Source organism: Lolium perenne, chromosome 4, assembly GCF_019359855.2.
Source record: "Lolium perenne isolate Kyuss_39 chromosome 4, Kyuss_2.0, whole genome shotgun sequence".
In the NCBI taxonomy this organism is placed as follows: Eukaryota; Viridiplantae; Streptophyta; class Magnoliopsida; order Poales; family Poaceae; genus Lolium; species Lolium perenne.
This window is the reverse complement of record NC_067247.2, coordinates 344,343,313-344,358,882: the sequence shown is the minus strand read 5'-3', so window position 1 is coordinate 344,358,882 and position 15,570 is coordinate 344,343,313.

Genomic DNA, 15,570 nt, shown 5'->3' with positions numbered 1-15,570 from the left:
GCGGAACGTGCACGGCTGAAGATGCTTTCAACAGCTGGCAAACGCTCGCGCCCCATCATCCCCGGCGCCCCGTAAGTTTCCGAATATGGTGCACCTCTATTTTAGCGAAATCATTTCTTATTCGATCCCTTTCACTTGTTTGCAGGAATCCGAGTACCACTGCCACGCGGACCATCAGCCAAGAGCCTATTACTAAATACATGAAAAAGTCTCCGGCAGTTGGTCCTACTACTCCAGCTCCGCCAAGTACCTCCCACCCTACTCCTCGGCCGTCTCCCCCTCAGGCTGATCAATCTCCCCCCCCCCCCTGCCGCAAACACTCCACCGGAAATAATTCCGGTTAGCAGCGAGAAAGTGGGCGGAGAAGATCCTAAGGCCAAAGGCCCTGCCCAAGAAGACGCAGAAGAACAAGGCCAAGGAGAGGCTGAAGTCACTTCTTCTGAGAAGGCCGGAAACGGCGCTGGCGACATCGTCGTTTTTCCGAAGAACTTTGGAGATCCGGCTGACACCACTTCCACCCCAAGGCATATGCTACCAAATTTTTCAACAAGTTAACCGAGGCGGAAAAATGGGAGCTTGAACAAGACTTGCTCAACACCATGCTGAACAACGCCTGGGGGAAGCCTGACGTCGCGACATCGGAAATCCAGGACTTTAAGAAGAATGTCGGCCAGTTCTTCGACAAACTCATCTGCAAGCAAAAGGTACTCCCCAGTAGCCCCCAAGCATGTAAGCGGAAACTCAAAGAATAGTTAGCGCTTAGATGCTTTAGAGAAAGATTACTTCCGGGAAAGTTTTTGTTTTTAAAAAATTTCAGTAGCCCCCAAGCATTATGGCGGAAAAAGGTTCTGGCAATAATGCTTTGAAGGAAACCACTGTTACAGGCCGAATTTTTACTCCTGCCCTGTCTATGTTTTACAGGAACAGCAGGCGCTGCATTATGAGCTGCACAAGAACATTGCCCTTCAGCGCCGCGTTACTCTGAATCAGGCGGAAAATATCCAGACTCTGAAAGATGCGAATGCGGAACTGAACAAACAACTGGCGGATGCCCAAGGTTGGTTTCCGTCTTTTTTGTCATTAGTTCACATTCCGCTTTTGAACTTGTTTTTGACTTATGTTATTATAGGCGCATCCTCTTCCCTTGCTACAGCCTCGTCGGAACTTGAGAACCTGCGCTCCTCGTACCAAGAATTGGAAACGAAACTAAAGGAGGCGGAACTAAAGAGGAAGCAAGCCGAGAAACAGCTGGCGGAGAAAAACTCCGAGCACATCAGGGAAAAGGGCGAATTTATGTTGAAAAGAAATGCTGACAGCGAGACCATCAAGAGGCAGCAGAAAGAGCTCAATGGACTCCGGAAATAGATGGAGACCGCGGAACATCACTGGGACTTGCTCAACGAGAACATCTTGGGTACTATGCTGAAACCTTGTCTAGATGTTTGCTCCGACTTTTTTTTTCTTTGTGCTCAAATCGCATGCTTATATCCTGATTATCTTATGCAGAGCCGCTTGGGTATCCGGAAAAGCGTCGAAATTTGTTCCCACGAGACGACCTTCTTCAACTTGCAGGCGATGATTGCAAAGATCTCATCTCTGCCTCCCGCAAGATATGCTATAACTTATCCATCAAGAGGAGTCGCACTTGCAACGTTCGCAAGCTTGTTAGAAAAGTGGACGTTCTTCCGGAGCTGGTGACGGATCTACAAGCATCATCAGCCCGAGGTGCAGCTGCAATGACCTTAACTATGTGCTTAGCACATAACCCGGAGCTTGATCTTGAGCAGGTAACCACGGGCGTTCCTCCGGAAGCGGATGTTAACGCGCTCCTGGATGCAGTGAGCGGCTACGACACCCGTATCGCGCGCAGGATCCGGCATAATGAATTCTACGACAAGGTCGTTCTTCCTGCGGACGAGCCCTTGGAAGCCGAACTTCAAAAGGAGCGCGACGCGGAGGCGCGACCTGCGGAATCCGGAACCCAATTTACCTGGACCAGCTCCAAGGACGCTCCCCAAGAGGAACCCAAGACCAGCACTGCAGCTTCTGAAGAAGAGGAAGAAAGTGATGAAGACGTGTCATCTCCGGCCGAAGACGCCAAGGAAAAAGATCCAGAGGGCAAGACTTCTCCGGCTAAGGGGGAGTAAAAGCTTTTATTCCTGCGGGAGAAACAATGCATTATTTTGACCCCAGCGAGGGTTTGTAATATAACTTTAATTCTTAAGTATCTAGGGACGAAACAATTATGCGTGGGCGGAAAACTTATCCTGCTATCCGTTAGAATTATTTGCATGTTTCGTTTGTTAAAAGCAAGTGCTGGTTTGTTAATTTTCCGGCTTACTCGTTTGACCTTCCACGAGCCGGAAAACCTTTGGCCGGAAACGCTCGCCTGCGGTGACGAAGCCTAATGGCGTCCGTCCATAACCGCGGAAACAAGCCCCCAGCCTAGGTGCCGGAAGTCGCTACCAGGAATCCACGAGTTCGCAACAAAAAAAAAATTTCCACCAGAAAACTTAAGCTTACGTCCTAAAGGACGATTTTGAAAATCACAACTTTCATACACGCCTAGGCGGAAACATCCAGCTCTGCGGTTTTAGTCGGAAAAACATACACGATCTAAAATGAACAAGTAAAGGAGGTAAAAGACTCAAAGAGTGAACCATAAGCTTTATTTCATTGATCATGTATAACTATTACAGAGTTTGTAACTCGGAAAAATATGCTAAGTGTAGAAAGGACGTAGCTGTGCGATGTTCCAAGGGCGATCTGTCTCGTCGTAGATGTCATCCGGATCCTCACGCTTGCGTTTCTGGTGCCAATTAGCAGGTCTATGCTTCAGCTCACGGAAATCAACAAGGTAGTATGACCCGTTATGAAGCACTTTGCTAACGACGAAGGGTCCTTCCCAAGGAGATTGCAGCTTATGGTCTTTCACCTGTCGAAGGCGGAGGACCAGGTCTCCTGCCATGAAGGAGCGATTCCGAACTCGACGACTGTGATAGCGTCGGAGCTTCTGCTGGTAAATGGCGGAGCGCTGGTCAGCTAAGTTCCGAGCTTCCTCGATCAGGTCCACAGATAGCTGTCTGGCCTCGTCGGCTGTTTCTTCATTGTAGGCGGAAACTCGCGGTGAATCGTGGATGATGTCGGAGGGAAGCACGGCTTCGGATCCGTATACCAGGAAAAATGGGGTGAACCCTGTTGATCTGTTAGGGGTAGTTCGTAAACTCCACAAAACAGCTTCCAACTCATCAGCCCAGGCACCAGCTGCTCGTCGCAGCGGTTCTTCAAGGCGCGGTTTAATTCCTGATAATATTAGGCCGTTAGCCCTTTCAACCTGACCATTGGATTGTGGGTGAGCCACAGAGGCAAGGTACAGCCGAATCCCTACTGTCTCACAATAATCCTTCAATTCTCCCTGTGCGAAGTTTGTGCCATTATCTGTGATTATGCTGTGTGGGATGCCGAATCTCATCACGAGGCTGCAGACAAATTTTAGTGCCGTAGCACCATCGGCTTTCCTTACTGGCTTTGCCTCGATCCACTTGCTGAATTTGTCAACAGCGACCAGAAGGTATTCAAAACCGCCAGGAGATGATCTTTTTAACTTACCAACCATATCGAGCCCCCAGACCGCAAATGGCCAGGTGATAGGTATGGTCTTCAGCTCTTGGGCTGGAGCATTTGGTTGAGTAGCGTAATACTGACAACCTCGGCAGGTCTTGACTATTTTGTTAGCATCTTCTTTAGCTGTGAGCCAGTAAAAACCTAACCGAAAAGCTTTTGCAACGAGTGACCTGGAGGCGGCATGATGCCCGCAGTCCCCTGCATGGATCTCTCTGAGGATTTCAATGCCATCTTGGTTGGAGACGCATTTGAGAAATACCCCTGTTGCACTTCGTTTGTAGAGCTGTCCATCAACAATTGTGTAGGATCTTGCTCGTCTGACGATCTATCGCGCAAAGACCTCGTCCTCTGGCAACTTCTGATCGATGAGGTAGTCCAGGAAAGGCTGGGTCCAAGCCGGAATGGTAGCCATCACTTCCCTAGCCGGAGATACTGCCACTTCTGGGTTTTCCGGGTTAGCGCCCTTAACTGAGGGTATTCGGAGATGCTCCAGGAAAATGCCAGGCGGAATTTGCTTCCTGCCGGATCCGAGCTTGGATAGCATGCCTGCCGCTGTGTTATCGTCTCTCCTGACGTACTTGACTTCGTATCCGAGGAAGCACTTGGCGATCTCGTCAACTTCGTCTCTGTAGGCCGCCATGACGGAGTTTCTGGCGTTCCAGGTTCCGGCTACTTGTTGTGCCACCAGGTCGGAATCTCCACAGCATATAATGTGCTTGATCCCGATTTCCTTAGCGATGCGCAGGCCGTGTAGTAGAGCCTCGTATTCCGCCATGTTGTTTGTAGCTTCGAAGTGGATCTGCAAAACATACTGCAGTTCTTCTCCGGTAGGGGACTTCAGGGTGACTCCGGCTCCTAAGCCTTGATGCTGCTTGGATCCATCGAAGTGCATGACCCATGTTTCTGGTTCCGGCTCTAGACTTGCATCCGGAGCTTCTGTCCAATCTGCGACGAAATCTGCCAAGACTTGGGATTTAACCGCAGTCCTAGGCTTGTAAGCGATGTCGAAGGCGGACAATTCGCTGCCCCATTTAGCCGTACTTCCTGTTGCGTCAGCGTTGTTGAGAATTGTTGACAGCGGAGCCTTGCTCACAACTGTTACTGGGTGCTCTTGGAAGTAGTGTCTCAGCTTCCGGCTGCCTAGGAACACTCCATAAGCTAGCTTCTGAAAGTGAGGGTATCTTTGCTTTGACTCCGTCAGTACCTCGGTAATGTAATAGACAGGTCTTTGGACGTCATATTCATGACCTTCTTCCTTTCGCTCCACCACGATGACGAGGCTGATCACTTTGTTGGTAGCTGCCAGATAAAGGAGCATTGGCTCTGACTCTGCTGGGGCTGCCAAGATAGGTGGGGAGGTGAGTATTTCCTTCAACCCCCGAAGAGCTGCGTCGGCTGCGTCATCCCAGACGAATTTGTCTGTTTTCTTCAGCAGCTTATACAGAGGTAGCGCCTTCTCGCCAAGACGGCTAACAAACCTACTGATTGCTGCGACGCAACCAGTTAGTCGTTGCACATCTTTAAGACAAGTTGGCCGTTTGATACACAGGATTGCCTTGATTTTTTCTGGGTTAACCTCAATGCCTCTGTGAGAGACTATGAAGCCAAGGAGTTTTCCGGCTGGCACGCCAAAGACGCACTTTAACGGATTCAACATCATCTTGTACCTGCGGAGGTTGTCGAAGGTTTCTGTGAGGTCGCTGATCAGGTCGGATCCTTTCCGGGTCATGACCGCGATGTCGTCGACGTAAGCGTGCACGTTCCGGCCGATTTGGTCCTTCAGGCACCGCTGCATCGTACGTTGGTAGGTGGCACCTGCGTTTTTCAAACCAAAAGGCATGGTAACATAGCAGTAAGTACCAAACGGGGTAATGAATGAAGTCGCCTTTTGGTCGGACTCCTTCATCCGGATCTGATGATACCCGGAATACGCATCAAGAAAACACAGAAGTTTTGCCCCCGCCGTCGAATCAATGACTTGGTCAATGCGCGGCAAGGGGAACGGATCCTTCGGGCAATGCTTGTTCAAGCCGGAGTAATCGATGCACATTCTTAGTATTTCAGTGTTCTTTTTGGGTACAAGGACGGGATTTGCGACCCAATTGGTGTGGATAACTTCTATTACAAAACCTGCCTCTAGTAACTTTGCTAGTTCCATTCCTATGGCGCGGCGCTTCTTATCTCCAAAGCGTCGCATAGCTTGCTTCACCGGTTTAGCCCCCGGATTTATGTTGAGGTAGTGCTCGGCGAGTTCCCTAGGTACTCCGGACATGTCAGAAGGTTGCCATGCGAAGATATCCATGTTAGCGTGGAGGAACTCGACGAGCGCGTCTTCCCATTTGGGGTCCATATTGGCTCCGACTGAAACCTGCTTGGAAGGGTCGCCTTTGATGAGGTCGTGCTTCTTGGTTTCTATCGCGGCCTTGAAGGAAGTCTTCTGTTCGGAGATCTGCTTCTTGGTGGTCTGCATCTCAGTCGGATCCACCGCGGCTCTGTAGCCTTTCAGCTCTTCTCCAGATATCACAGACTCTGTGAAGGCGGCTTCGCCTAACTCGCACTCATGAGCCTTTTTGTAGTCTCCGGATACGGTAATCATACCCTTAGGACCCGGAATCTTGAGCTTGTTGTAGATGTAGCACGCTCTTGCGTGGAACTTGTGGTAGGTGGGCCTGCCGAAGATGACGTGGTAGGAGCTCTTGAAGGGCACAACTTCAAACGTGATCTTCTCTTCGCGGAAATTGTGAACATCGCCAAAAGCCACGGGAAGTGTGATGCTGCCGAGGGAATTCGCCTTCTTACCCGGAACCACGCCATGAAACTCAGTGTTGCTGTGTTTGAGCTGTTCCTTGGTGAGGTTCATCCGCTCTAGAGTCTCCAGGTACATGATGTTTAAGCTGGCTCCACCATCCATGAGGCACTTGGAGAAGTCATACCCGTCTATGCGGGGACTTACAACCAAGGCGTAGCATTCTTTTGGCACAATGGCAGGGTGATCCTCCCTATCAAATGTGCACGGGATTTCCGACCACCTGACATACTGCGGCACAGCCGGAACTGTGGCGTTTAGGATCCGGGTAGCTGACTTGGCAGCGCGGACTGTTGGGGTTCCGAGGAAAGTGTGGTAAGCCCCCACGCTCTTCTTCTCGAATGGGTTGGATTTACCTGCGGATCCTACCTTGGGATCCGGCGAGTTATCATCCTCCTCCATCGCCTCGGAACTATCTTCCTCTTTGTCCTTGTTCTTGCCCTTGCCTCCCTTGCCGCGTGGGCGGTGCTTCCGGGCTCGCTTGTATCCTGCCTCCGGGTCATTCTTTAGATCATTGACCCACTTGCAGTTGCGGTTGGTGTGAGTTGACTTCCCTGTAACCGGATCCAGGTGGGCCAGGCAGGGCATGTCTCTGTACTCCTCGTAGGTTTGCGGGGCGCGGGATCCGCCGGTGTGACCTCGGTGGCATGCTGCGACCCTGCCGGCTCCGCCTCCACGGCCGCGTCCTCTTCCGCCTCCTGAACCTCCGCGTTGAAACGCCATGGTGACCATCTCGGATCCGCCACTCTTCTGGTCATCAGGGTTCTTGCGCTTATGGCTGCTGCTGTTGCCGTTATCACGGTTCTTCTTTTGTTGGTGCAGGGGGATTGCTGTGGCTGCGAGATCACCGCCTGCGTCATCATCGGCGGCAGTATGATCACTGGCAATGGAGATCATCTCATCCAAAGTCAGCTTGTTTGAGTTAGCCAAACGAGTGAGCGTATGCCTCAGCAATCCTCCCCTCTGCAGTCCACCAATGAAAGCGTACATGGCGGTGGTGTGGTCGGCGTTTTCGCACTCGTTCCTGCATGCCAACCATCGTGTGAGGTAGTTTCTTGAGGTTTCTCCCTTCTTCTGGATGCAGGCTTGCAGGTCGCTTGCCGTGGCAGGTCTTTTGTAGGTGCCTCTGAAGTGTTTCTCGAAAGCGGTCTTCAGGTCGAACCAGCAAAAGATGGAGTTCTTCTCGAGGTCGCTGAGCCAGATCCGGGCTGGACCTACAAGGTACAACTGGAGCATGCGGCAAGCGATGTTAGGGGTTCCTCCGGCAAAGGTTACTGCATTATAGTAATCCTCAATCCAGGTATCCGGCCTTTCGGTGCCATCATAATGCTTCAGGTTTCCGGGTAGCTTGAGGTTCATCCTTGGCTTTGGTTCCTCTCGAATCATCCTGCCAAAGCACTTCGGGCCAATGTAGTCGGTTCTGTATTCGTTAAGGCGATCCCGTGCGTCGCGCGGGCCGTGGCGAGGAGATTGTGATCGAGAGCGAGATCTCTGGCCGTCGCCTCCGCCTCCACCTCCGCCGCCACCGCTAGGTGGTGGTGAGGGAGACCTGCGAGGTGGTCGGTCTGATTTCTTGCTTCCGCCTTCCGATTCTCCTCGGCCTTCCCGGTGCTGGCTCCGGCGAGGTTCCGGGTCGCGGCTCCGGCGAGGCTCTGGGACGCGCTCTTCATTCCGACTCCTCCTGGGCTCGGGCTCACGATCGTTGTTCTAGTTCCGGCGAGGTTCCAGCGAGCGCTCCCTGTTTCTGTTTCTTGGCAGCACGTTGTCGCGGATAACAATCCCACCATGCCCTGGGGGCCTGGTGTTTCCGGCTGGACTACGGCGGCGAGGGGGTCGCGGGTAACCATTAGGCGGAGGAGAGGGGTTGCGATATTTGTCTCGTCCAGAGTACATTGCATCCTTTCCCTTTCTTGGATCTGACGAAGGCGTCTTTGACGGAACGGGGATCGGATTTGGGTGTTCCCTGGTTCTTCTTCTGCGCTCCGAGGATCCGGTGTGTGATTCATCGTCGGGATGCCTATCGGCGCGAGCGTCCTTCTGCGCGGTGGATACACAGTTATCCGGATTGGATTCTAACCTGCGCGAAGTATCCGCCTTGCTTTGCTGCTGCATTGCTGAAGCGACAAGTTTGCGGAGGTAGTTGATATCAACCTCTTCGTCCTTCTTCTGCAACAGCTCCGCAGCTTTTAGCATGTTGTCCTTTGGGGTTTCCAACGGCTGCTGTTCTGCGGGCGTGGCGAAGTTGATTCTGCGAGGCGGAATTGCTTCTCTAACAATTCGATCGGCCTCCGCCTGCGCATAGGTCATCTTTACTTCCCACTCTTGCGCCATGCTCTTGACATGCTCGAGTGTGGCAGCAATTTCACGATCCTGTCTGTCGAATTGGTCCACCAAACCTGCAGCTTCTGCCCTTTCATCCCTTAATGCGGCCGCGGCATCGGCGAGCTTCTTGGCTGTGGCCAGCATTTCCTTTCTAGTGGCTTCTAGAGCCTCCGGATCTGCGGCGTCGCCCGGGGTTATAGGTTTGTTAAGAACTGCTCGTGCAACCATCTCTTCAGCTGACAGGAGTTCCTCCGAGGAAGAATCCCTGCGGGGTCGCTCCCGTGACAGTGGAGATCCTTGGCGGGATGGCTGAGGGTCAGATTGGTTGGTTGCCTCTTCTGATCCAGGTTGCCCCAGCGCTGCTACGGTTGCGAGAACCTGCTTAGGCTGGGCGGAGTCGACTTCAGGCTGATCACCGAAACCGTACTCCCCTAGCTTGCGGTTGAACTCGTCAGTATCCATGGAGGGGGTATCTCCGGAAATTGGGCTCAGATTGCCCAAAATCGACTCTTCAACCGGAGTTTCGCTTTCTCCGACAGGCTCAGCCTGATCCGGATCCGCGTCGTTTTCCGGTGCCTCTACCTGCTCAGGACCAGCTCCGTCTTCATAAGGGGCGGTTCCGGCGGTATGGGCCAAGAAGTGTACGAAGTGGCACCTCTGCTTTTCTAACACCTGGGAGACCCAGGCGGATCTGCATTGGTCTTCCACCGTTGTTTCCTGCTCAGGGGCGGATTGGGTGGGCTTTGAAAATTCCGGATCCGAGGCGGAACCATTCTTGGGAAGCTCCTGCATCTCAGATCGGATCTTCGCGACAGCGTCCAGCTCTGCGGCGGTCGCGTCTGCGTTATTTACCAGTGGGTTTCCGTCGGAATCGACGGTTTCCCCGATGAAGATGTGTATGCCGCCAACTGGGACGATGGAAAGCTTGACGGGGTTTGTCCTAGCTGGAATCCAACACTCATCCGGAGGGACGATCGGCAGATTTCCGGCGTAGAGGACGCGCCCCACAGCGATGGTGTCGTCGTAGCTTCCCACGGCGGAACCCTCTCGGTTCCGGCCTCCAGACGCCACAGGCCCCACGGTGGGCGCCAACTGTCGTTGCCTAATCGACGGTACCTCGGAGGAGGGATCCTCACGAGGGGGAGAAGAAGTAGGGGCCATAGGGCGGAGTGCTCTCGGGACGGTGGTACGCGATTTACCCAGCTTCGGAACACCTGCACGATGACAGGGCCTACTGCTGCTTGTCTGGAATTATCTGGGCGCTTTCGCGTTATTACAATGAGTTGTGGTTGTGCCTCTAGGGCTCCCAGGATCCGGCTTATAAAGGCGCACGGATCTCGGGTTTACATGGAGAGTCCTAGCCGGAATACAAGTTGCCTAACTACGGTACAATGTCTTGCCGTGTACGTCAAGGATCCGCCTTCCTTCTAGGCCGTGCTGGATCCGGATACTTCATGGGCCTCCACGGATCCGGCCTCCTTCGTAGGTCGGTGGAGATCCGGCTTCCTGTTCCTGGGCTGGACTTCATCCTTCATGATCTACAGCAACTGGGCCGCCCGATGGGCCACATGACTCACCACCAACTATGGGCCACCCGGGCTTGCCGGATCTAGGCCATGCCGTTGATATACCCATAAAGTATACCCACAACAGATAGTGATAGTGATGGTGATGGTGATGGTGATGATGATGAAGATCGAAGCCTTGGCCTGCAATGATCTGAGCAGCGGTGATGATGGATTCCTTCTTCCGAGTTCCCCCTCCAGATCCCTCCCATAGGTCAGGTTTCATGTTTTTTGGGTGGCTCTAGGTCTCGCATCTAAGATCCGACTTCACGGGGTGATTATATTTGATGAGGTCGTGCTAATGACGGGTGGTACCGTCAAGAGGTACATTGGTCCTCACCATACCAACTAATCGTTAAAGTGTCTAGAAACGCCTCTTCGTGAATTTTAGCCTTGGCTCGGTTTGGTTTATTGTTGTAAGGTCTTTATTGCTTCAAGTCGTCATTATTTCACTCACATTTGGTCCCTTTTGCATTGGTTGCATATCCTCCTCTTCCTTTCAAAGATGGGATTTCTATTTTCGTGCCCCTGCTTCGTTAGTTGTACTCAGTTTTCCCCAGCTCGTTAGTTTTTCCTCAGCTTTCCCCTCCCTCTAGTTTGAAACCCCTCGAAGACGCGGGTTGCCGTCAGGTCAGAGGCCTTACCGTTACCGTCAGGTTAGTTCCTCTCTGACCGTCTCGTGCTGACGGGTAGCCATCCATCTACCGCTGACGCGTGGGCCGTTTTATTTCCTGATTGTATACGCGGTGCTGCCAATGACAAATGGGGCCGCTCTATGGGGCTGCCGCAGCCAATGACCAGTGGGTCATCTATTTATTTATAGAAAATTATATTGCCGCTCTGTGGGGCCTCCGCAGCCAATGACCGCTGTGGCAGGTGACTATTTTCGCAGCTTAATCTAAAGTGACTCTTATGCTAAACATTGTGCATCCTGACGTTGACCTAGCAGTGGCGGCGAGCATAGCCGTTCTGACCATGCCGATATCGGCATCGGCATCGTTTGGAGGATGTGGTGCTCGAATAATAGTGGAAATGCGATATTATTTTTTACATGCATAATATATAGAAAATAGCTAGATCTCTAAATCGATACATATGAAGCTACATATATATTCTTGGTCATAATCCCCTTATCTAAAGGGGATGGATGCATGGCTTCACGTCGTCGTCGCTTTCATCGTCAGTATCTTCGTCGTCTGAGTAGTAGTACCTCCTGCACATTGTTCCGTCGAACACCTTCACTGTGAGCACATCATCGCCTTCATATTTGAAGTGTACGTAGCAGCCGAAATCCACACCGTGCGCGATGGAGAATTTCTCCCAGCCCTTGTCGAGGTACATCCAGCCTTGTCCGTCAAATAGGACCTCCACGGTCCAGAGACGAGGACCGCAGTCAGCTGCTCGCAGATACACCTTAGCTGGCTCCTGGCCGTCAAGATAATCCGCAAATTTTTTTGGGAGTTCCTGCAAAGAGATCGAGCGCCGATCGTTTGAAATTAAAGGTTTTTTAGAACATGCCCATAATTAATCACATGCATCATATATGTGGGAACGCGTACGTACCTTCTTGACCAAAGGGTCTTCATAGACGACGATGAAGAACTCCTCTATGATCAATGGCAGTGTTGACGGTGGTGGTGGCAATGATGATGATCCCCTTCCCCTTCCCCTTCCCCTTCCGGTCCGCGTCCGAGACGTGGAAGCCATGGCAATGGATCAAGTGTATGTGAATGAAGAAGAGAGAGGCAGAACCTATTGACACAAGGGATGGCCGTGTGGGTGTTTATAAGGGAGAGATGACCGTTGTAGGGGTTTACACAATAAAATAAGGAGGAGGTGAACGTTGGTGGGGGTTTACACAATAAATTAAGGAGGAGATGACCGTTGTGGGGGTTTACACAATAAATTAAGGAGGAGACGACCGTTGTGGGGGTATATATCTCAACAAAAAAGTAATACGGACTATCTTGACGGAAATGGAACTTCATGATATAGTTTATCATTTTACCGTGAAAAGTAATGCCTAAAAGAAATGGTAATTTATGATAGTTTATCATTTACCGTAATGGCTACAACAAATCGTTGATGGTTTGTCATTTTTTGCGTGAAAAGTAATGGCTACAAGAAATGGGTGATGGTGTATCATTTTTTGCGTGAAAAGTAATGGCTACAACAAAATCGGTGATGGTTTATCGTTTTTTGCGTGAAAAGTAATGGCTACAAGAAATGGGTGATGGTGTATCATTTTTTGCGTGAAAAGTAATGGCTACAACAAAATTGGTGATGGTTTATCGTTTTTTGCGTGAAAAGTAATGGCTACAAGAAATGGGTGATGTTGTATCATTTTTTGCGTGAAAAGTAATGGCTACAACAAAATCGGTGATGGTTTATCGTTTTTTGCGTGAAAAGTAATGGCTACAAGAAATGGGTGATGGTGTATCATTTTTTGCGTGAAAAGTAATGGCTACAACAAAATCGGTGATGATTTATCTTTTTTTGCGTGAAAAGTAATGGGTACAAGAAATGGGTGATGGTGTATCATTTTTTTGCGTGAAAAGTAATGGCTACAACAAATCGGAGATGGTTTATCATTTTTTGCGTGAAAAGTAATGCCTAAAAAGAGTTTATAATTTAGCTCGTGAAAAATAATGCAGAAAACCAAACTTTGCGTGAAGCTAACCGACGACAGAGAGAGAGAGGGTGGTGGCCCCGACCAGAGAGAGAGATAGGGGTTATCCTGCCCGTTAGATCATACGATCAACGGTCGGCGGGCGCGATCCGCGTGACATGGGCTAGACCAATCAGGGCAATGTTGGGCGTCTGTGAGAGTTTGTGAAGGGAGAGGGCAAAACTGAGTAGTATCAAGAAATCAAGGGCAAGTGAGTAGTAAACAGACTAAGGGATTCAAATATGAGATTTAAAAAATGGAAAATGCGTGTTTTGTACAATGAAACCCATCTTGGCCTACCTCAAACTATTTGCAATACAAATCTACATGAGTGTGAAAATTATGGCCTCATTCAGACAAAGTATGTTTTGGGGAAAGCTGTTTTGGGTAGGGCTTATTATGGAAAACCATGCACCTTCATAGCTACTAGGTGATTTGAGAAGTGGCAATTTGTGGTGAAACTTGATTTATTTATGATTTATCTATGATTTGAGAAGTGGCAATTTGTGGTAAAGACTCAATGAGTAAGTGCCACTCTTTTTCGGAATTTTTTGCACATTAAATAACTCATTTAACTAGTTAATCCCATTTGTTGACTCTCTGTTGACCAGCCACTTGAGGGTAAAACTGAGTATATTGCACTAGCCAGTATTAGCACTCAAGGCGAAAACTGAGCACACAAAAAATGCTAGTATATGACTCGAGGGTATACCTGAGTATATCTAAATTTCCAGGGTTAGACCCGAGGACGCGTGTTGCGGTGCAGAAGTGGAAGACGTGCCATTGTTGACGCGTGTCGCGGTGCAGACGTGCAAATAGTGGACGCGTAGGACGCGGGTCGCATTTAGGACACGTAAGCCCCTCCCTCCATCCCTCTGCACACAGTCGTCTCATTCTCGCTCACGCACGAAACCACCCCTCTCACGTCCCATCAACTTCTCCAAATCGAAAAAACCCCAACCGCCGTACGCACGCTACCCTGCCGGCGATGGAGAAGAAGAATGCGCCGGCGGCCGTCGCCTCCGAGCCCGTCGCCTCCGCGCCCGTCGCCTCCGAGCCCGTCGCCGCCGAGTCCGTCACCGCCGAGCGCGTCGCCGCCGAGCGCGTCGCCGCCGAGGGCGGCGCATCCAAGCGCGGCGCCTCTGTGAACTAGGCCTCTCTCTCGGCTGATGGACCACTTCACAAGATCGGCGAATGCTTACTGGCGAACGAGGAGTACGCCGACACCTACTCTGCTATGAGGCAAGTCTGTAGAAATTGGCGCTCAGGTTTGCCTGAGCCCGAAGTGCACCTGGACGAATGGATCATGCTAGACCACGCCCTTCCACGCGTCGCTGAGTTCACCTTCCTCCAACTCGGCACATCACGCTACGTCACCATAGATCTATCGGAAGTTCATACAAGGTTCAAATTCCTCCATATCTACCTTTTTATTTTCAATCTTAAACATCTTAGTGCTGAATGTTATCTTCATCAATATATTTTAGATACTACTTCGTCGGCTTTTGCCGTGGCATCATCGTGCTTTCCCAGAAGAACCCGCCGCACAAGATACGGCTTCTGAACCCACTCACAAAGAAATCGAACACTATGTTTGAGGCGCAGATGCCATCTGTTTTTCTGAAATCAGTCGCTGTTATCAAATCCCCGACTATGGTCTTCGTTGCTGCACATTACCCGCCGGAAATTGGTTGGGTCGATGAGAGCACTCCAACTAAGGATATAAATGAAGATTGGGGAGAAGTAAGATTTTCGATCAAGAACCATTGTCTGCGTTGCATTACCCCGTTCAATGGTGAACTGTATGCAGTAGCTGCGGACAATTTTGAGAACGGAAAAATAGTGTGCACCAATGTACAGTTGTAGCAGCGCGCGAGCACTGTCAAGATGGAGACACTAATTTCATTTCCAGAACTTGGACATCAGAAGTTCTACCTTGTGAAGTCGGATGGTGATCTGCTGCTTGTGTTGTTGGTCAGCGAGGCTTTGGCGGGCAAACCATTGGTGTACCGTGTGGACACTCAGAGCCGCTCTCTCCATCCGGTCAGTAACATTGGTAGTAATGCCTTCTTCGTGAATTATATCCGGTGTATCTCCGTCGACACCAGAGTGTACCCAACACTTCGACCTGGCAGCATCTACTACACGGATTTGGGTTATATCAGAGAGTACTCTCATGATACAAAGGCCTGGGATGAGTGGCCACTACGAGTGGATAGAATAGGACTCTACGGTATGAGAAATGAACACATGCCATACCGTTTGGAGGATGTATTGGCCTCACACTGCAGACGGAAGGAGTTCAATGAATATTTCCTTGGGGTAATGCACGAATGGAGAAAGGAAGAAATATATGAGGAGGAATGAAGAACAAATTCATTCATCCTGGGGTATCCTAATCTTCTTGTTGTCCATACATTGCGTGCGTCTTGTATATTTTTCAGCTTAGTTTGTCGTGAACATTAACAACGTTATTGGCTGCTTTTGGCTGCTGTATGCAGTTTATGTATTATACTTAGTTTTCTGATTATGCTGTTGTGAATTTATCATATACTAGCTTCTAAATTTGCTGCCATATTGGGCAA